Raw genomic sequence first — 22,898 nt, 5'->3', positions numbered from 1 at the left:
GCAAATCTCTCATAAAAACCCATGTGCCTCCATACACACATGATCCCGACACCAAATATTAGGGTAAGTCTACAAAATTACCAACATTTCTTTATTTTAATAAAGCAAGTAGTAGCTGATCAAAATTATTTTAACAAATAAACAAATAAAAAGTACATTTTTATAAAAATGTCTGCCTTTAAAATAGTTAAAATAAACACTTTTTATTATACATTTTACTTTAGTTTAATTTGACTTTTTATTATATTTATGTCAGGAATGGGGATGGCATGCGTATTGAGTCTTTATTCTCATCTGTGTCCGCTGAGATGAGAATGGATGGAGAGTGATGGGGATAAAACAAAATAACATTGTGGAGATTAAGAGATGGAGAAACTGAACCTCCTCTTGTAAACAGGAAGCAGTCCATCAGTTTGCCTTTTACTGTTCCTCACGTAGCACATGTGACCGACCGTTCAGCCAGACGCTATATTTAGTGTGTTTATTTTGCTCGTATTGGAAAAAAAACTAAAAGAGAAACATAACAAAACATAAAAATATGAAAAAATAGCTGACTTTTATGCTATCCGTCTCACATCTGATTCTCTCTCTCACTCTTAATATGAGCTTGTGAGAAACTGTCAGTCACAAATGTGGAAACAATATCTATATATAAATAAATAAATATTCCGCAAGTCATTTTTAACGCTCAGCTTTTGGTTGATTGGCAGAATGTTCACACAGTGGTGTACTAAAAACAGAATTTTTTTGTTGTTGCATGTTTTACATACAAATGACAATGTTGTCAAATGATCCCCATTCACTTGTATCCACAAAAATGACTAAAAATACTTTATTTTTCATGCTATGAACTTTGTAAAGAAACACTTTTTGCATAACTATAATCTGAACTAATATATAACTAATAAGTGTATCTGTAGTTTACACAGAGATGATAATGGTTTTGTTTTAAACTTTACTTGCACTTTTAGACTCAATTTCAAAAGTTTGCTGTTTTATGCCTTCGAAATGTGCACATGAAATATTTCTTGGAGTTGGAGTTCTTGGAGTCAAGTGCACCCTAAATGCACCCTTTTATTAATACATAATCATGTTCAAACCATCTACTTTATCCAGCAAATAAGTATTGTATTAACAAAAATATGATTATTAACATAATTAATATATGTTGCCTGGGCAGCTAACTAAACAGACAGACAGACAGACAGACAGACAGACAGACAGACAGATAGATAGATAGATAGATAGATAGATAGATAGATAGATAGATAGATAGATAGATAGATAGACAGACAGACAGACAGACAGACAGACAGACAGACAGACAGACAGACAGATAAACAGACAGACAGACAGACAGACAAACAGACAGAAAGACAGACAGACAGACAGACAGACAGACAGACAGACAGACAGACAGACAGACAGACAGACAGATAGACAGATAGACAGATAGACAGATAGACAGATAGATAGATAGATAGATAGATAGATAGATAGATAGATAGATAACTTCACTATTTACTGTATTATAAACAGTAATATTTCTTAAGCACAAAATCACCATATTAATATGATTTTTAAAAGATCACGTGACAACGAAAACTGAAAATTTTGCTTTAACATTAAAGGAAATGAACACTTATATTTCATTGAAAACATATTATAAATTATTTAAATTTAACTATATATATTTTAACAAACAAACAAAAACTGCAGCAGCATCTTACTCCAAACTATTGGAAATGTAATTACTTTTAACAACGTCAAACTGAAAATAAATTATATTAACAAAATCCCACAGATATTTATTGCTCATATGTTGCTTTGTGAAAACCTCTGTACAGTATTTAAAAACTATTTAATTTAATTGAAATGCCGTACCAATTGTAATGTCTTTACTAAAACAAACTGCCTTCTGTGTTCACCATCCAAATGTCAGACTAAACCCAAAGCTGCTTCCTCGCACTCACTGACGCACACATACATTTTGGGTAAGTTTTATGGGGAAGTCCCATAGACGTAATGATCTTGATACTGTACACACTGTATATTCTGTCCTCTTCCCCAATATTACCCCTAAACCAAACCCTCAAAAAACATATGATACTTCATTCTCAATGATTTATAAACCATTTTCGGTAACACTTTAATTTGATGGTCCATTTGAGTATTAGTACACTGTCTGCTTAATACCTGCTGCCTTACCCTAACTGTACCCCAAAACACAAATCCTCACAGGAAACCTGTGGCAAATTTTAAATGTCAATTATGAGGACACAAGACATGTCCTCATAAATACCAACCTTAATGTCCACCAACTACACACCCATGTCATTATACAAATGTCCTCGTAGACCACATAAACAAGTACACAGACACATACAGACAAATACAGTTCATTCACCCAATGATTCTGAGCTCTAAAAGCACAGCAGGCCATTTTGTTCACAGCAGAGTTCAGTGTCTGTCTGTAGAGATAGAGTGAGCACACGGATAAAAGCATCGTGATCCATCATTAGAGTTTAATTGTTTAAGGGATAAGCAGCATTTGTGTTACGTTCCAGCTGTCCTCATGATAACAGACAGTCTGATCTCTTTTTCCATCAAGCACAAACCAGCTGTGCCTGAATTATAAAAGCACCATAATTCAACGGTGGCAATAATTCAATCAAACAATATGATGTTGCGGCAGCACTTTACTTGGTTACACTTTATTTTAAGGTGCACCTATGATGAAAATCATCTTTTGTAAGCTGTTTGGACAGAACTCTGTAGGTATAGTGTGTCCACTGTCATATTGGAGTGATGTAAACACAAGTCTCTTTTTTTAAAATGTACTGACGTCAAAATAGGACCCAAATCCCAGTGATTTTGAGATCCACCGCAATGTGCTGTACGAGTGTGGTTTCCCCGCCCACCGAATTGATTGACAGGTGGCAGGTTTCTATAATAACATCTATTCTTATGTCCACAGAACATTTTTTTTGCAAAGAAACTGGAATTAAAACATATATCTCAACTCTCTTTGATTAGCTGCACCTTAATAATTTATTTCATAAGTTTAAAACATTTTTAAAACAGAGCATATTTGTAATAAAGACAGTAAAATCGCTATGTAATTCTTAACCGCTACAATCAGTAAACCAGCATGTATGTGGATGTGAATGTGTGTGTGTATGTGCTGCAAATGGCATTTGTCTGAGACTTCAGACTGCTACTATCACTGACTGCTGTTTATCTGACATAACGCACGAGAAACAGACATGCACGTCGAAACGGTGGGCGGGGTGAACCAGCTCATTTGGATTTAAAACAACAGGCCACAAAAACAGCTATATAGTCCTCAGACACAAAAATGGGCTGATTTTACATTATATAAAAAATAATCTGATGCGTATTTTGAGCTGAAACTTTTTAGACACATTCTGGAGACTCTAAAGTCTTATCGTACATCTTGTAAAAGAGGTAAAATAGGTCCCCTTTAAAGTGTAACTAGTTACAGGGTAACTATTCATTTAACTACTGAGTAAAATTAATTAATTACATGTACTTACTGTATGGTTGAGGTTAGAATGTGGGTTGTTTAGGGTTAGTTGTAATCATGTCACTTAAAAAAGTGTTGCATGCAAAACAGTTGCAAACAATTTATTTGTGTTGAATTTAAACAAACAAATTAAATTTAATAATGTTCAACTTAATTTGTTTGTTTAAATTCAGCCCAAATAAATTGTTTACAACCACGTAACGTAAAAAAATTGAGTAAATCCAATGAATCATCTTTGAATCATTTTTTTCAGAGTACCTACTGTATGCAAAATTCATTGTATTTACTCTAGTAAGTGCATGGTATATGTGTAACTTTGTCACCTTAAATTAAAGTGTTACAGTAAGTACATGAAGAAAACCTTAAATAGTTACTGATGCTAATGTGCAGGAGTGTGTTCAAATTGCAAAAGGATCTAGATATTACAAAATAACCCTTTGTAACATCAAGCATAACATCAAGAGTGAGATGTTTGTTGAAATTTGATGTCAGCTATGATGTTAATGTTAGCTTAAATAATCAGTTTTAAGATAACATCTGTATTAGTAATTAGCTCTCAGAAATAAAACAACTTGTATTGTGACTATTTGTTACTTTTACTTTCAATAAGTTATTGAACTAAAAACTGACCATCACCCTAAGATGAATAGATGTTTTACATGAACAGATGTAGTGGACATATAAAGCAGTAAATATCCTGGCATGTTAAAGGCCGGATTAAGAAATGAAAATGATTATGTTTGAAAATAAACAGCCAATCTTACAAAAGACATAATATGTACATTTTATTTTGATTAAAATATCCAAAAACGACTAAACAGTGTTACATATTTTGATGTCTTATCAACTTACATTATCCCAAATGTTTTGAAGAATGTTCATATCCAAAAACGTAATTGATTTTAACAAGTAATACAGAGTGTGTGTCTTTTGTGGTCATGTTAATAACACACCTTCAATGTCTTCGCTTTCAGCCACACTCCACTTCAAACTAATGCTGCGTCCCAATCCGCATACTATGCGTCCTAAGTAGTATTTGAAAATAGAGTTAGTATGTCCCAAACCATAGTATGTTGAAAAGAGTATGCCAGAGGTTCTCGGATGGTTTGCTATTTAAGGGTAGAACCGTCCATACTCTAACCGCTGATATTGCCCACAATACATTGCACGTTGGACGTGAATGTGATTAGAACTACAAATGCGTGTGAAAAGTGTAAATAAACTACAAACATGATGGACGCGCGAGACCAACCGTCAAGTAGAGAGGCTTCGGTAAAGATGTTTGAATGACTGTTAGTCAATATCCAGCCCACTGGAAAATATTCAAATTGCATTATGTGTGTTATATTTCATCTGCAACAACAATACTGAACTTATATAAAGACGCATTTTGGACGTCTGAACGTCTGAATGCAGAATTATCCAAAGACCTGAGGAGATATCTCTGCATGAAAGACTCGTGAATGGGAGATTAACCTGCTGCTGCTTTTCCGATAAGATAGGAAATTAAATACAACAGAAATGTGGATGGTGTGTGGATGATTGACAGGGGGCATAACTAAGAAACACAACGATCTGTTAAACAGAACACTCGACAGTATAAACTTTTCCTTCACAAAAAAGTACATACTTTTGGGGTGTAGTATAAGTACTGTATGTGAATTGGGACACAGCATTAGTCTTGAATACATTAGCTCATCCATGAAAATAATTTCTAAAGACCTCGACTTTATTGATTTCACACCCAGAGTCACTGCGTCATCAAACTACACTTTTGTTAGTGATGAAAATACGCCCTCTAGTGGCAAAAATGACATACTGTGCCTTATATAAAGAAAAAGCCATGCAATGTGTATGTCAGGGGTTTGTTTGTGTCTGTTAGCAGTCTTTTGGGTGGTCAATGACATCACTTGAGATCTGTCCTCAGGACAGGCCATGTTCTTGAGGACCGGAGCTTAGCTCGTATTAATAAAGCAGAGCCGCTGGTCTGAGGATCAGCGATGTTCTTGGACTCTATTTCTAGGGTCAAGAGCTCAAAGATCTCTGTCTCAAATTAACTCTAAGACTCTTAGAGACGTCATGCTTATATAACAGCAGAGCACAGGCGACTGCAGGTGGACAAGAGATGCTGACGTCCCCTCAATGAGACCAGGACAGGTGACACTAAACACCAAGCAAGCTGTTTTCAGCAGCTATGATTAGCCATGCTGGAAGAGAACAAATGCTAAGTAATATAATAGAAAGAAGCTCATTACTATAAATCTAAGATGAGGATGATTAAAAAGTGACCAAAGTTGGTGATATTAATGGCAGAAAAATACAGAAAAAGAAGAAATAATTTAAACTCATTTTCAAAAAGTCTCACAATAATAAACAGCGCTATTGTTTAAACGGTTTTAATTAGAAATAATAATGAAATAAAAGAAAATATACATTTTACATAAAATATTCAAACTATTGTCTTTGCAGCTTAGTGACTTTCATTTTCTAATACTAAAATAAAAGTAAATTAAAGCAAAATAGTAATATATAAAAACTATCAAATTAATTTTGTCCATTTATTTATAATGACATGGGGCAGTTATATAGATAAATTAATCTCGCAGTCAACAACAGTAAAGATTTAATGACAAATACATTTAAATAAACATTGCTTTAGCAAATAAGCTTACATTGAAGTGTTAAAAATATTAAAATATAAATAAAATAATTAAAACAAAAGAGAAATATGAACAAAAATGTTTATAAATGAACAAATACACAAATAAACTAAAATTACCTCAAAATTAAATATTAGACGCAACAAACTTGTTAGATAAATAGTAAAATTAGATAAATAATGCTTGGCTAACTAACCAAATTTAACGTTCCAAAATGTACCAAAATCCATCTCTCTATCCTTATTCAAAATCCTTCATTCTTAACTACTGCTTTCTGAAGCCAATCTCCAAGTAGGTCTTTTACCAGCTTTACTACTATCCAGGTTAAAACATTTTATATAAAAACCTGAGAGAAAGACAGCATCTGCAAATATTTGCAAGCTAAAATCAAATCGACATCTCCCTATGATCAGTGATCAATTTTGAATCCACCCATTTTAACTCTCGTCTTCCATCTTGCATCAGCCCACAGCAGCCAATTTATCAACTAATGACTCTGTTGACAAGTCTTAAAAAGCGTGAGATGTCCAAACCAGAAATGAACTCTCTCATATCAGCACACGAACAAATGATGAAACAGGAAGGTGCGCATCATGTGACGATCGATCTCTCTCCTCTGTTACCATCAACCCTTCAAAACCACACAGGCCGAATCAAACCACCAGCACTGAAACTCAAGCATGACTGTGGAAAATGTACATGAGGGGGCTTCAAAAACAAACTCTTCAAATGCTCTTAATGTTTCCTTCATCTTGGTCATCAAAAGAAACATACAGCGTCATTTAAAGCATAAGAAAGAAAAGCGTTTTCTTGTATGAGTTGTCATGGGCTCATCTAGTGACATTAGTCAATGGGGAAAGTTCCTTCACAAATACAGCGAAAGGGTCAATGTGTGTCTGCTAAAATCTTAAAGAGAGGGGGTAAATTCAAAAGAACTTCAAGCGGGATCAGAAATAATGATACAAAAGCTTTTTAAAAGGTTTACAGTTGTACCTAAAGGGTCTAGAATTGTACATATTATAGTCCCTCCAGGATCTGAGGCAATGTTTATGTAATTTCCTGTTGCTTAGCTTTGAAAACACAAACAATAATTCTCGATTCTCACAAAATTTTTAATTCTTTTTTTGATTTCAAGAAACACTGGGTGCTGTGTAAATTATATAAAGGAAACACTAAAAGAGGAACTTAAGTTTTAACCTCTTAACCCACTATATTTAACCCTCTACCACATGGTGTTGCCATATCTCAACATGATATTTATGTTCATTTCCCTGCCACTGTCTCTTTAAGACCATCGTTTACATGTTTGGAAAGAGAAGACCTTAGTTTAGCCAATGATGTGCTTTGGTTAAGTCACATGACGGGCTGTTTTTCTGTGGCGAGATTTCTGACAGACTGGCGTTTATTGTGAGTAGTTGCTGAATGCAAATGAAAACGTCAATAAAAATAAAGGATAACTCATGTCAGATCATAACTCCAGTAAGTTATGATGACACATTTACAACTCAAAAGAGTTTTTAATCAAATAATTTTTTTAAATCGATCAAATGTCAGCTAGCAAGCAAGGTCAGCTGTGATCTTGTAAGTTCTAACAATAACAACATGAATGCTAGTAATATAATGTTGATTAGTCATATGGTAATGGCATTTTCATTATGGATAAAAATCAAATATTAACTTCAATACTACTTTTGAATAGATATAAATACAGGGAACAGTGTAATAGTGAGGAATGCCATGTTCTATGGTAATTTAAAGAAGAAAAGGACAGAACTGGTTCTTCCTGCAGATGCATGTGAGGATGAGATGGGTTTTAGTGACCATGAGAATGATGCAGATTAGACATTTGATAAGAGCAGTGATGGAGACAGTTCAGGGAAGTTAGCTCAGAGGCAGATAAGACAGGCGTAGTATAGTATATAGTATAATAAAATAAATATTGTTAGCTAGTAGCTTCAATATTCTGATGCATCTGGATATGCTAAACTTGTTATTTATTTGTAATAATATTTACTAGAGGAAATATTTATAGGTACCGCATGTTGTATACATGATAATATAATATTATGCTTGTTTTTAATAATATTCAGCAAAAAAGAATGGAACAAACGAAAGCTGTTGGAATATCAGTTGTTGGAAAGCATGTATAAGGTGTCATTTATAAGTTCTGTGGTAAAGCTTATAATACTGCTACACCAGTTAAATCATTTCAAACAACAAAATTATCTATTATAAAAACGGTCTAAATTTGAAATTTGAAAGTTAGATCCACTATTGGACATTGTTGCCATATGGCAACATATTATATGTACCTTAAAAAAATCCCCCAATTGTTTTTTTTACAGCACTTCAAGTTAAGCCATTCTAAGAAAAGAAAAACAGTCAAATATTTCTTAGAGATCTATCATAATGCGTGCAGTAGTGGATTTTCACAACTCTAAATGACTAAAATACACAACTTTGTTGAAAAATGTTGCGTACTTTAGCAAACTCAAAAGAATTTGAAAAGTTATGCTAAAATATATTGGTGGAATATAATGTATATGTTGGTTAATCAATGTGTTCACTACAATTAAAGTTACAGAGCTTTCATCAGAAAATTTAAAGTGCTAAATTACTATTTACTTCCCGTTTACTCACCCTCAAGTAGGTCCAAACCTTTATGAGTTGTTTTTTCTGTTGAGCACAAAAGAAGATATTTTGAAGAATGTTAGAAACTGGTAATAATCAACTTTCATAGTAGGAAAAACAAATACTATAGAAGTCAGTGGTTGGTTACTTCTTTTGTGTTCAACAGAAAAAAGAAACTCAAGCAGGTTTGTGACAAGTGGAGGATGATGCAGACGGCTTACATAAACATCTGATATATATATATATATATATATATATATATATATATATATATATATATATATATATATATATATATATATATATATATCTTTGTATTCTGACTACTCTGTAAATAAGGACAACTAGAAGTTTAATTTAAACTCAGTCATTCTAAAACTGTAGCATGCTCAGTTTAGCTATGGATGTCACAGATAGCTATAAACTTCATGGTAACCTTTGCAATACTGTTGGTTTCTGTGGCTCTGTTCTGGTCAGCATTTACGCCCGATTGCACTTTATATCTGTTATATGCTAACACCAACAACATGCCACATGGGCCCTAACCATAACCAATACAAAAGTTAGTTTAAAAGTATAATAACATAAACAAAATTTGTGTGGAAAAGTAGACAAATGTCTGAAACAAATATAAAAGAATGATAAAGTATACGGTATACTTCACAATAAGGTCTCATTAATGCATTAATAATGATAGTTAAAGCATTAACAGCAAGTGGAGAAACAACTACATTTGTTGGCATAAAAAATACAACTGAATTTTATTCCAGTTTGAGTTATTAAACATTAAGAAATTAACATCACCCAAGATTTAAAAAAATGTAATTTGATACATATAGTTAGTTTAGTTAACTAATGTATTTATAAAGCATTAACAAACAAAAGACCTATCAAGCTTCAGTTAAAACAATATCTCAGGCACGTCATAGACCAGATTAACATGTAAAAACATGTATATGTGTGAAAATAAATCACTTATTAATACTTTAATCATTAAGTGCAATACAACAATCTAAATACGCTTAAAAGGCAATCTAAAAGTTTATATAATAAATATTATTTTATAAAGTATTTACATTATTTTGTGGCCATGATAACAATATCATACATGTTCATTATCATAGTATATATTTGAATATTGGCATGTCTTCAGGCATTAAATATTGCATGCACTGCAAAAAATTCTCAGTGTTTGTGCTTTATTTTCTTGTATGGATATCTAAAAATTTAATTAAATTAAGATGCAAAATTAAGCTCTTGTATTCAGAAAAACCAAAAAAAAAAAGGTGATTTTGTGGTTAAATGGAAACTTTGCTTTCTGTTTACGTTAATAATTAGCAAATATTTGATGTAAAAAAGACGTTTGACAAAATCATTTCATCCATTCTCTTGGAATAATTGAATAATTAAAGTATTTTTAACATTTATTTTTCAAATCACCAAAAAAGGTCATCAATACATAAAAATGCCCATGAAATTCAATATACAAAGGCCAAAACAGTCGGTTTAAACGGTTTAAGATTGCTCGTTTTCTTGATCATCATAACTGTAAGACTGATTTCATACAACAGATCAATAAACAAAAAGTTAATATTATGTAATTTTACCCACAAAAAAAAAAATCAAACAAATGCTCTGCACAACAGTTACAAGACTCTCAACAAAACAAAGCATCTTTCATTGGTGAGCTTTTTTGAATAAAATGGTTGATTAAACTCTTCAATGACCCATTCATAAAAACATGCACTTCAATGGCTAACATATTATTACACTGACTCGCCAACACTTCCTTTTTTTCAATATTACAAAACGTATTTAAACTCTAACAACCCTATGGCGTCATTAGTCTTTCTTAAGAGTTTGACACATTCATCTTATAAAGAAAAATGTCTCATACAAAAAAATTACGAAATGCCTCGGAGGGAATCTGAACACATCTAGCAAAATTTGCCTATACAGTAAATATTATTAAAGTTTGCATGAACTGGAAGTAGCTGCAGACTTTAATCAGTAATTGCAACTGAAACACAATATTAAGTAAGGCTGGGGGTTTTAAATTCATCTCTCATCTTTTACTTACAGCAAAATACTGGTATGAGGGGCATCGCTAAGCATATTTGGTCATCAAATAAGCATATTTAAGCATATTTAGTCGTCAAACTGACATTATTAGAGAAGGACTGCCATTTAAGAGCGAAGCGAATGGTTAGGTTTTGATTAAAGATTACTAAAACAGTGTAATGCTAGCGAAATAAAAAAACGTAAGTTTTAATTTCATGCAGACTTTAATTAATGAAGCCAATTATACTAATATTGGATCTCCAGACATATTACATTTGAAATCCACTTACTTGATGCATATTACCTGCATAAAACATCCAATGCACCAAATACTTTTCTTTAACTTGAAAACATTGTCAAATTTTCTTTAGCTAACTATCTAACAAATCTCTCTCGCTCTCTCCTTGTACCTGCAGGATTAACTCAAGGTTCTGCAGGGCTAATCTGAAGCAGTAGGATATAAATATAGACTCATGTCACTGTTATGTAAGGTCCACTAAATATCTTATACCAGGACTTGGCGATAAAGAAAACACAAGTGTACTGGATTCCACTGGTAATGTGCTTTTGTGTAAATCATAAGCAAGTTGTACTATTCATCACAGTGGAGATACATATGCAACAGTAAGACTGGCCAAGTAGTAAACGAACGAAACGAAACATTCAGTATAAAATTAATCTGCATGGATGTATAAGTCTGCGATATCAGGTTATAATAGGGTCAGGTTTATCAGGTCCTTGCCTTCATGAATTGGTTTTAAAGCACTATGAAATAAAAGAATATGCGTGAATAATGTTTATGTGAGTGCAAGCAGTCGAAAGTTAAAATAAATGACCTTATGAACGTCTCACTTATGAGAAAAATTCAGCGAATGCACTTGAAAGTAGTTATAAATATCACACACTCTCGGCTGACATTTTTTACCCAACGCTGAGGTCGTTAAAGGTCCATATTTCCTGTCAGAAGAAACTGCGAATCCATTAATACCCCATCTTTTGACGTGAAACATTTTTGGTCAAGTTCAAATGTAAACGTCCAGCCATCAATCTCAAAGCGTTCACTTTTTTTTGGTAAACTATCCCGGCTTGACCTCCATATATCTCTGAGAACGACACCGAGCGCCATCGCTAGACAATTCCAGCACATGCTCTTCGTGTAAATATTTGCAGAGCTGCTATTTTTGGAGGCATTTTTTTGTACCGTTTACAGTTTTAAATCGTGGACAATTGGAGCTAAAGTGACGGGACACTTCACATGATGAAAACAAACAGGAAATGCTTTAACATTACAGCCTTAATGGCCATCAATTGAATTTAGAAGAACTCAAGTGTGAAATCACTATCGTTCAACACTACGACTCATTATAGTGCACAATGATAATCAGTGTTCTCGGCTGTTTAACATTACAGTAACCCTCCACCTCATTAAAAACACATACAGCGAATCCAAACACTCACTCAAAAGCTCCCAAGATCTAGACGAGTGACACTATAGGCTTTCAGGATGATCTGAAACTGAGAGAACATGGGTGCCGTCTCTATATATACACTGTTGTTAGTTGCACAAATAAATCAAAATATTCTTAGATTGCATTGGTCATCATGGGGATTCCAACACCAAACCCCACAAGTGTTAATCATCGGAATAAGACTTTATTAATTTAATACTCTAGAGATGAGACTAATATTAGTCATGCTTTCCCTGAAAGCTTTCTGGTAATCAGTTAAATGAGATGTGTTATATGCAAACAATATGCACTCGGAAAGTTTTGTTGGCATAAAGATATCAAGTATTAATAATCATAATAATAGACTTTCAGAGTTACATGTCTTACACACACATACTGTATAATGAAATTAAATACACTGAAAAAGATTATTCAAAAATTATTCTTTGGATTTACTAAATTTGTATTTCAGGGATTTGTCTAGAGTTTTCGTATTGAGAATTATTATTCAACTCACATCTGGCTTACTGGACACCCTGAAACAGATATTTCGATATACTGTATTGGAATCCCTTTTGTTTTTGTTAATAATCAGCATCATCTGTTTTGTAAATCAAGTCAAACAAATCAAGTTAAACATTATTCAATTTCATTTGTTTGAATTCAACTCATATGAATTGTTTGCAACAATTTTGCAGACATCATTTTTTTAGCTTGTCAAAATAAAGACCATTTAAGATTATTGATTGTTTAAAATATTAATAACATAAATATTAAAAACTAAAGCCTTTATTTTTTTTAAAACAAGGCCAATAGAGCCTCTGACTGTTACCTTAAAAATCTATTTGACCTGATTTGACCCATGAAATTTGTTTTGTTGAAAGAATTACTCTAAATAAGTAGGTGTGATATTTAAGATAGATAGATAGATAGATAGATAGATAGATAGATAGATAGATAGATAGATAGATAGATAGATAGATAGATATCCGTCTACCAATCTATCTATCTATCTATCTATCTATCTATCTATCTATCTATCTATCTATCTATCTATCTATCTATCTATCTATCTATCTATCTATCTATCTATCTATCTATCTATCTAAATGTAGAATTGCATCCTTAAAAATAAAGCTACTATAAAAAAGCATCTATTTTTTTCATGAAGAAGCTTTAACGTACAATACAATATTAAAACTTAAAATGTTCTTCACATTATAAGAAACCCAAAGTGGTTCAGTCACTTTTTGAAGCTTTATTTAAGAGTGTACACTTTGATGTCAGGTCAGCCACCCACAGACTACATGAATTGAATTGATGTTTTCATTATCAACACTGTTCCAAAGAAGCCTTTGAAAGAAAATGGCCCTACAAGCCAAACACAAGCAAAGATTACGATGGCAAAGTAAAACCTTCACCTCCAGTGACCCTACCTCCGCGTAGATGATGCGATTCGATTTCACCTGTTGGACCTGGTGAAGTCGCCAGCTTTCTTTCCTCTTTTTTTCCCTCTCTCTATCAACTGTGAATGTCGGCAGCTCTTGACAGGAAGCTCTTTAAACAGACACTCCCCTCTGCATTTATTTCCTTCTCTCTCTCTCTCTCTCTCTCTCTCTCTCTCTCTCTCTCTCTCTTGCTCTCTTTCTCTCTGGGGCTTTACAAAACTCTCCCACAAAGCCGAGCGTCTCTGTTTCCACATCCCTACAGGCCATCACGTATTTCCGAGCGCCCACTTGCGTCTTTTCTGACAGACTGTACATGCGCCAAAACCTTCCTCCCCGAGCAGTACGTGTGTTTTCTGTTACATCAAAAAACCTACATGCATGCCACAACAATGCAAAGGAAAAAAAAAGTCTCTCAACAACTTCCTGCAACCTGAGATGTTTGTTAAGTGTTCTGAGAAATGCCTGTCATTTAGCCTTGGTTCCCAGTGATACTTTAACTGACTTTATATCTGATTCCTCTATTTTTTTTGTACAGCACTAATAATCAACTACTCAATAAAGAGAATTAAGTCATTTCAAAGGGCTTGTTTCCTCTTTCACATAAATCCATGTGACTATAAAAGAGTGGGCAACATAGACGTTCCTTCTTGTTCAAACTACTTATATAAAATAAGCAGAAACAACAAAACTCTTGAGATTTTTTTCAGGACACCTTAGTTGTTTTATGTTCAATCCACTTAAATTTGTTAAGTAAACTTAGTAAGTAAAATTTGTGTTGGGAGAACTTGAATGTATTATGCACTGAAAAAATGATGTCTAAAATGTGTAGAATTTAAACAAATCTGAAACTTATTAACATTCAATTTAATTTGTTTGTTTAAATTCAACCCAAATTAATTGTTTTAACTTGAACTTAAAAAAAAAAAAAGTAAATCCCAGGAATCTTCCTTGAAAATTTCCTTTCAGTGTGTGGAAACCTGCATTTTCTTTGCAGTGCAGTGAGCATGAAAGCATGTATAAATGTGGTGCTGTTTTTACACCATAATATGCTTGCATTGACTTTTTAAATTGGAGTTTATGAGCTCATATTAATCACATAGGCTATTTGAACTTATAAAACTAAAGAGTCATGCAAAATTGCCAAGAATTTAGCGAGCAGCTGGACTTTATGGATTTAGTTTGCATTTAACACTTAACTGACCAAGAATAGCACTTACTAGTCATTGCTTTACTGTTTTTCCTGTTTGTCTGATTTAAAAAACGTAATCTTTTCATGGCATTTGTGCTCTCTGGTGAGCCAAAGTGCTGCTATTATCCTCATTTCACCATCGCTGAAGCTAAAAGAGTCTGTTAAATGTAAATGTAATCTATATATTTCAATCCAACATGTTGTTTATAGACATTAGTTAAGCTATATCAAGTTCTGAAATTCCGAAACACTTCAGTGTATACACTTAAAAAAGGGTTGCACACAATTCAATCATGTTGTCCCAACACAAATACATTAAGTTATTGTAACTAATTTAAGAAGATTGAACATAAAACAATTAAGTTTTCTCCCAAAAATCTCCAGAATCCAGTTTCGTTTCAGCTCATTTTTAAATAAGTAGTTTGAACAAGCACCAAAACAATTGGCACTTGCAATTTGTAGTTTAAATGACCTTATATCATTGACGTTATTAAAAATAAAGGTAGTTTTTGCATTCGTGCCACACTGTAAAAAATGCAGGGTTCCACACAATTCATTCATGTTGTCCCAACACAAATTGATTAAGTTAACTTAACACTTTAAACAAATTTATGCGGATTGAACATAAAAAAATTAAGTTGCCCCAATGAAATCTCAAGAACTGTGTTGTTTCAGATCATTTTAAATAAGTAGTTTGAACGAGCAAAAAAAATATATATTTCTTGAGTGCATAGAGTTTTGATTTGTGAAAGAATAATTCTTTCATAAAGTGAAGTACATTTTAATAAAAAAATGGATGTTAAAAGTTCTTCATAGAACAAATGATGTCTATAAAGAACTGTTTCTACAAGAGTGCAAGTTATCCATCTCAAATCAGGCAATGTTCCCTCCTCTAAGCCTTATGTTCCAGGATTTATCCAAAGCCAAATGATCTGAAATCCACTCAGGACAGTCACCCTCCAGCACTCTGTCAGTTACAGGACTCTCAATGGAAGTTTTGAATGAAACTGATTTCAGAAAGAGTTCAGATTGTTGCATCCTGTTCACTTTCAAGCAACAGCTTGCTTCCAATGACCTAAGCCTCGCAAAGAAATCTCTTTTCAATCTCACATCCTCTTTTCTGCATCAGTGCATGTAACGGCACTGAGACTTCACCTGCAAGAAAGCAGCAAAACGTGGATGAAAATAAAAGAGAGTGAACTCACCTCAGGTGGTTGTTGTGTTGTTGTACTGTAAGATTTTAGATGGCCATAACCCGGGGAGCTCCACAGGGAAGAGGCGTTTGGTTGCCTCGGTGTTGGTTTGCAGCCACAGGTATCAGGAACAAGCTTTGATGCAACCAGCAGCTCCAACGAAACACTCCACAAGACTCACTCGCAGCTTAGTTCAGAGCACCAAACTGCCTCCCACAGTGACGTCAAAGCTGCTGGTCACATGACCTGCCTGAGAAGCCTATGAGAGACACAGTTGCTCTGGCAACAAGAATCCAGCAATGACTCTTGCTGCCACTCGCAAGCCAAAAAAATGCAACTGTTACGTATTAAACTTTATTATAGAAATAAAATCAGATGAAAACTAAAAGTTATTACATTTTTTTATTACTTTTAGTTCCTTTTTTATGTAACTTGTTGCAATCAATGCAGATATTTTGTCTGTAAAAAAATTTGAACTACACTAATTATTGAACTATATTACATCAACTACCACATGCTAACAGTTAAATTAATAATTTGATGTAGTGCATGCAGTTTCTGAGCAAATAAATGTATTTGCATTGCTTTTAAAATGTAATTAAACTTCTGTAAATTTACAATTACACTGTTAAAACCCTACACCTAGCCCTTAAGGTGGGATATGGTTAAAGTTAGGTGCAAATGTGAAGTGAGACCAACTTAAAAGAACATTAATTTTCAAAATAAATTAAATTTAGTCTAAAACTGTAATTCTATAACCGCTTATTTACGTTAACTTCATAAATATCCTTACATTTTAATGTTTGCAATTCATAGAAAATCTAAAATGTAAACAAAATCCTGGACAACTACTTTGCAGAATATATTTTATTTCTTTTTATTTTTAGTTTGAGATATATTTTTAATGCAACTGTGTGTGTGTAAAGATATAATATAAACATTTTTAGAGATGTTTTAAGCAGAAAACTTTTTGTTCTGCAAGGACTTTGTTGTCATCATCACATTGATGGCATTGTGAGCGGCGTTAGCGTTAAGAGCAGACGTCCCTCACATTGGAGGCCATGCTTTACTTAAGCAGATTAAACTGAAGTCAAAGCCTTCTCTCATTAGCTTTAACGTACAGACTCTTTTTAAGGCTACATGCTGAGTCAGTGATCTGCTGGTCTGCACTGGAAATCAAATTACACCCACAATTGCATGATAACTAAACACCGGCGCACATGCAAAATCCAGAGGATGACATCTCACGCAGACATCCACAGCGTGATTTGCATTCAAAATCAGTGAAACATAATACGCCATAAGATTATGTTTCATAACCATAGCTCTAATGTACACAAACATGTCCTGGTGTGTAAAGCTGAGGATAGTGTCACTCAGAGGTTGCTCATAGGTCATGGCTCAGAAGATTTACGTTCTAAGCATTTGGAATTTTGGAGAACTTGATGCCAAACAGTTGAGTTAATATTGGTATCTTAGAATCTTCTGGAGTTCAATCCTAATCCTGGAGGGCAATGTCCTTGAAGACTTTGCATCCAACACACTTTCTAGGAGGTTTGAAGTGAGTCTGAAGACCTTGGTTAGCTTGGTCAGGTTTGTTTAATGAAGGGTGGACCTAAATTCAACAAGACAGTGGCCCTCCAGGACCTGCTTCAGATAAACAAGGGTCTTTTCTCAGGAGAAAACAGTAGCTGGAAGCTAAAGGGCCCTATTTTACACCCGGCGCAACAAGGCGCAAGATGTGTTTGGCACGATTTGTTGCTATTTTTAGAACAGCGCAACTGTAATTTTCACGTTTTCCACCACGTTGTTTGAAAAGCAAATTCATTTACACCATTTTGTGGACTCATGGGTGTTCTGGTCCGAAAAGGAGGTGTGTTAAGGCACATTGTTGGTGCTTTGCTATTTTGAGGAACTAGAATAGACAGCGTCATTGACCAACTGAAAGCAGGTCTAAAGTCCAGCGCAGAGCGTGTTAGTTATGCACCTATGCAGATTTATTCATGACAATTTGCATTTGTGTAATGTTATTATTATTAGCAGTATTATTTATTATATGCATAATTATATTTGTTTTAATAAAAACAAGTTTAGATTTGTCAATCTGTCGAGTTTTGGACCATATGGGGCACAAAAATAGGACGTGTGTTGGGATATATCAGTTTTTTGACCACACTTCATTATTATTGTTCATTTGTTCATTTGCTGGAAATTAGAACTGAATTTAGAAATGGTTTTGAAACAAATCTTTGTGCTTAACAAACAAAATTAAATATGTAGGCTAAAGCATGTTTCGGTGGAGTGAGTTTCCACCATTCCCTTATCCATGAAAGTAAGTAAAGCAAAGAGTAAAATTAAAGTAAAAAGAAAGTAAAGAGGTCGAATGGAGGAGGCTCATTCTTAACTATTTAACTGTTTTCTTGCCAGTGAAACCAGGAAATCTGTTTTTCCAGTTACAAAGTTCACCATGTCAATAGCAAATGCGCTATGGCGTGACACTGCTGACTTTTAAAGGGAATAAGAGATGAGACTCTGATTGGTCTAATGCAAGTTATGCTCAAAACAAACCCATAACTCATTAAGAGAATAAGCACAACCCTGTTTGACCTTGCGCCAGGGCACAGACAGTATTTGAATTCAGAAACGCTCTTAATGCTTTTGCGCCATGAGTTTTAGACTTTGCGCCTAGATCATTAAAATAGAGCCCAAAGTCTCTGTTTGATCTCATTGCTGTTTAAAAATAAATGTGATGGGGGACTTTTGCACTTCTTGGTTTTGAACCATGGATCGTTTGCATCATCTCATTTACCATCGTTGCTCAAGAAAAGCCTAAATGCAATTTAAATGCCTGTTGAGAAGTCTTCTGAAACTGTAAAAGGGAAGATGTGAGGTTGCACATGTCATTTTTTTCAGGTGTAAAAACAGAAGAGAACATTAGTCTCAGTTGATCTCCTTTACACTTATTGTTGGTTAAAGGTTATACTTCTGGTCTTTGATAGAGTTTGATTACAAATAATTGAGCTCAAATTGAGATCACTGTTAGCTGCTGATGGTTCTTAACCAGATCCTAAACCCTGGATTAATGTCCTTTGCATATTTGCGGTGTCATTGTCATTGACTGGATGAACGCAGCACGCAACCTGTTCACTCAAAGGCTCTAGCATTGTGCATAACCATTTATATCCTTTTTCCAACTGCTGCCAAATTGTATAAAGGTACAAATGGTGCAGTCTCTTCTTCACTCCAATTTATATGCATTTTGTCACCATTTTCCACCAAATGCTGAAATGACTATTTAATGCACAGTGTTTCCATGATTATAAGGCAGGCTGTCAGCTGCAAAACATCTAGCAATAATATGTCATTAGCTGGGTTTCTACCACCCTTTTAATGCGCATTTTGAAGTACGAGAAACAAGCGATGGAAACACCAAATTTTGAATAAAAATCCCTTCATTTGCAAAACCATTTTTATACACAATGAGGTGGTTTTGGACATTGTAAATAATTGGGGGAGGGAAATGCTTTTGCTGAATAAACTCTGACATAGTAAACATGACACCCATAAGTACGGTGGCTGAGAGAGCTTAACATGCAATTTACAAAAAACGCCAGCAAATTAAGAAAAGATCTTCCTCCGTTTGACAGCACACATTCTGCAAATCCTCACAATGCATACATATTAAAAAAATACGCTGCATTTTCACACAACGCAAATAAATTAATAAAATGTGCTGCATTTTCTCACAACACTTGCAAAAACATCAGCACACAACGTAAATGTTTCAAAGGGACCCAAAAACGTGATGGACGCTGCTGTGCTTTGACTATTGCTCATTGAAGTCGTAGGTGATCTTTGAAAGGTGAGTTTTTTGTTTGTTTATTTTAATATCCCGATTTCCTTGTTTTTCTTATTTTATTAGCCTAAATAACCATAACCTAAATAGCCAGGTCTGTTATGTTTAAGGGTCCTTTTGAAACATTTGCGTTGTGTTCTGTGCTATTTGAAACTGTTCTGAGAAAATGCAGTGCGTTTTTGTAAACTGAAAATTCAGCGCTTTTTATTAATTGTTTGCGTTGTGTGAAAATGTAGTGCGTTTTTAAAAATGTGTTTGCTGTTGTGAAGATTTGTAGCACATGTGCTGTCAAACGCATAAAGATCTTTTCTTAATTTACTGGTGTTGTTTGTAATTGCATGTGTTTTCTTAAATTGCAGCTCTCTCGGCCACTGTACATATGACCAGTCAGCTGTATGCATTATGCTTGCCTTGTTTACTTTTGGTTACTAGGTTACCAATACTGCAGTCAGCCACTCTAACAACTTGATGGAAATACACCTAAAGATTTGCTTCATGTTAGAATTGCTTTTTAAGTTTAGAATGGCTCTTTTGGGACTGATATAATTTGACTGGCATATTTGTGTCATGCTCATGACTCTTGACTGCAGAAGACATCTTGACAGAGAAGACGTGAGTTTTCCAAGGTCTTTTTCTCAGGAAAAAAACGTAGTGAATATACTTCTGATCATAACGTAAATTTCAATTTTTACAGATTTTCCTATGCTGTCGTTGATGTATGAAATTTTGAAAGATTACCAATTGATGCAGTTCTTTTCTTAGGAATTAAGAAAGAGAAGGAGACTTTAATGGATCGTTCATCCAAAAATTATTCATTATTTCTCCACTTGGGCTACACAATGACTCAGCCTTACAGCAAGAAGGTCGCTGGTTCGAGTCCCGGCTGGGTCAGTTGAAATTTCTGTGTGTAGTTTGCATGTTCTCCCTGTGTTCACGTGGGTTTCCTCTGGGTGCTCTTGTTTCCCCCACAGTCCAAAGACATGCAGTACAGGCAAATTGAATTAACTAAATTGGCCGTAGTGTATGTGTGTAAATAAATTTATAGGAAATTGGGGTTCCAGGGTGGCGCAGTGGGTAGCACAATCGCCTCACAGCAAGAAGGTCGCTGGTTTCAGCCTCAGCTGGGTCAGTTGGCGTTTCTGTGTGGAGTTTGCATGTTCTCCCCGTGTTTGCGTGGGTTCCCTTTGGGTGCTCCAGTTTCCCCCACAGTCCAAAGACATGTGGTATAGGTGAATTGGATAAGCTGTGGTGTAATAAAGGGACTAAGCCGAAAAGAAAATGAATGAATGAATGAATGAAATTGAGGTTCCATTGCCGTAAAGTCAATGGGTTATGATTTAGTTTTAGAATTAATATACACAGTTAAATTAGGAAGTACAATTAATTAAGAGCAGAACTACCAAGGCAATCATTTTGACCGTTTGAAATTTTTTTCATTTAAAACATTTTAAGTTTCTTTCTTCTGCTGAACACAAATAAAGATATATTAAAGAATGTTGGTAAAAAACAGCCATTGACTTCTATAGTATTGATTCATTGTTCCTACCATAGGTGTCAGTAACTATGTTTCCATCCAAATAAGCGAATTAACTTTATGCACAAAACTGCAACATCACATAAAAGACGTGCGAATAAAGCAGGGTTTCCATCAAGTGAGGCAAAGATAACAAAATCGTCTCTTTCTTATTAACTTGCCACAAAAATATTAAAAGTAAATCAGATTTTGCAGCGGTGGAGTAACTGCGTGAACCTTTTCCTTATTTAATAAATGACTTGTGCCTCAGAAGACAATGCTGACATGCAATAAACGCCTTTTTTTAGTTTGAAGGCATGAGATGCTCTTGAAGTAGTTCTGGAGGTAATTAATAATATAATAGCACTAATACTGAAACGGTTAAAGCGTTTCAGAATGACCAAAACAACATTTCAGATGTTTTACAATGTGCTCAGCCAGCTTATTTGTCCATTCACACACATTTTTGTCATCACATCTCTTATAACAAAATCACATGACCTTTTTTTAATACACATACTGGAATTTGTTTGGTAAAAATGTTTCCATCATAGTTTAAGCGAATCGTTCCTTATCGAATAAAAAGTTTTTTTATTGCGCATCTTGCTGTTTCCATCAACCATTTTTAATGCCCATATCCAAACTGTGCATAAAAATAGGTGGATGGAAACGTAGTTAATGGCTGATTTTCCCAACATTATTCAGAATGTCTTGTTTTGTGTTCAACAGATTTATCATTTTAGTTTAGAACCTTGAGTGTGAGGAAAAATACATTTTTATCCCTTTAAGCAAAAGTCTCAATTTGGTTTCCACTGTATCTCATTTGAGATATCCCGAAGAGACACATATGAGGAACAGATGCATATTTTCATTTTAATCCAGAGAGAAACAGGAGCCTCCATTTGATTTGCATTTACTCAAGTAGAAGCATCTGCGATATTCATATTCAGGGATTTCATTTGTGAACTTTCTTTCACATGATCAGATAATTCTCCAGATAATAGGATGATGTTTGCTGGATAAAAGCCAGCCTCGTCTATCCTGTAATGTTGTCCCGGTGTTCGGGCAGCAGTTGGCTCTGAGCCGCAGCTCTATCAGCGAGTCCATGCGCAGCCACGGGCTCTTATCTTTAGATAACGTCAGCTTTAGCGTGGATAACGAGTGCTGTATGGGAGGACAGAGCTCTCAATGATTATCTGTTACCTAACCACCCGCTTACACCCCACAGGCGTGAGGAGCTGCTATTTCAGTCAGAAGGTGAGGAGTAGTTCAGGCTACCCAATGCTGTGTTAGTGCAGGTTTGTCCTTTACTAACTTTGGTCTAAAGACAAAGCTTTAGAGGGTTTATTCCG

General features: G+C 34.4%; 1 protein-coding gene across 3 annotated transcripts in view; it reads right to left on the bottom strand.

The window, feature by feature from the left end:
• ncaldb (neurocalcin delta b) overlaps positions 1–22,898 on the bottom strand; it is a 39,753-nt gene that overhangs the window by 9,728 nt on the left and 7,127 nt on the right. Inside the window, exons 2-3 of one of the 3 annotated variants that reach the window (XM_056480044.1) lie at positions 16,190–16,436; positions 8,848–8,883 (exon numbers count right to left, since the gene is read on the bottom strand). The gene's annotated coding sequence lies outside the window, so the exon portion shown is untranslated. Of the gene's footprint in view, positions 1–8,847; positions 8,884–13,783; positions 13,895–16,189; positions 16,437–22,898 lie in introns of those variants that run through there. The other 2 variants (XM_056480042.1, XM_056480043.1) reach the window with 2 other exon arrangements.

This window comes from Danio aesculapii, chromosome 19, assembly GCF_903798145.1.
Source record: "Danio aesculapii chromosome 19, fDanAes4.1, whole genome shotgun sequence".
NCBI classification, from domain to species: Eukaryota; Metazoa; Chordata; class Actinopteri; order Cypriniformes; family Danionidae; genus Danio; species Danio aesculapii.
This window is presented reverse-complemented; position numbering and strand designations above follow the sequence as displayed.